Source organism: Charadrius vociferus, unplaced genomic scaffold, assembly GCF_000708025.1.
Source record: "Charadrius vociferus isolate BGI_N301 unplaced genomic scaffold, ASM70802v2 scaffold1036, whole genome shotgun sequence".
In the NCBI taxonomy this organism is placed as follows: domain Eukaryota; kingdom Metazoa; phylum Chordata; class Aves; order Charadriiformes; family Charadriidae; genus Charadrius; species Charadrius vociferus.
The window spans coordinates 114,184-115,328 of NW_009648816.1; positions in this window are offsets into that span (position 1 = coordinate 114,184).

Here is a 1,145-nt window from a genome sequence, read left to right on the forward strand (position 1 = left end):
TGGTTTAGGTTGGCAAGGACCTTGAAGATCATCGAATTCCAACCCCCCTGCCATGGGCAGGCACACCTCCCACCAGGCCAGGTTGCCCAAGGCCACCTCCAGCCTGGCCTTGAACACCTTGAACAGCCAGGAGCACAGCTGGGGAGCTTGGAGTGCTACTGGGAACTGAGATCAATGCTGACAGCATTGCTGGGGAGCTGTGATCACTGCTGGGAGCATTACTGGGGAGCTGGGATTGCTACTGGGAGTATTGCTGGGGAGCTGGGATAGCTGCTGGGGAGCTGGGATCACTGCTGGAGAGCTGGGATCACTGCTGGGGGCATTACTGGGGAGCTGGGATCAATGCTGGGAGCATTGCTGAGGAGCTGGGATTGCTACTGGAACCATTACTGGGGAGCTGGGATAGCTGCTGGGGAGCTGGGATCACTGCTGGGAGCATTGCTGGGGAGCTGGGATTGCTACTGGGGGAACTGGGATCGCTACCGGGAAGCTGGAATCGCTGCTGGGAGCATCGCTGGGGAGCTGGAATTGCTGCTGGAGAGCTGGGATCGCTGCTGGGGAGCTGGGATCACTGCCGGGAGCATTGCTGTGGAGCAGGGATGTTTTGGGGCAGCAGTGCCACTGGTCTTTTCTCCCCCAGCACCTTTCCAGATCCCCAGGTAACCGCTCACAGGACTTTACCTGCTGGCAGGTCCCTAGGGAGAGCCACACTGACCTGCAGCCTGGAAAAATGCTTTCCAGCAAGTATACGGTGACGAACCTGCGCACCGCCTTAGCCGGCGCGCTCGGAGAGCCACGGGTGGCTGCAGCGCTCCCCAGGAACCCACAGCACCTTCCCCAGCCCGGGCAGCGCGCCGTGCCACACGTGGGGCTGCACCAGCGGAGGTGCAGAGGTGGCACAGCCCTGCCCAGCCAGGGAGAGAGCAGCCAGCCACGAGGGCCACTGGAAGGGTGCTGGGAGCTTCCGGAAAGAGAAATGCACCACATGGCATGGGCAGCAAGCAGGCGAGGCGCAGTGCGGCACGTCCAGCATGAACTCGGCGCAGGCGGCTGCACCGGAGCATGGGCTGCACAGCCCAGGAGAGCCCCACACAGTGCTCTGTTCCCAAGCTACTGGGAGGAGTATTGGGAGTACTGGGAGGCAG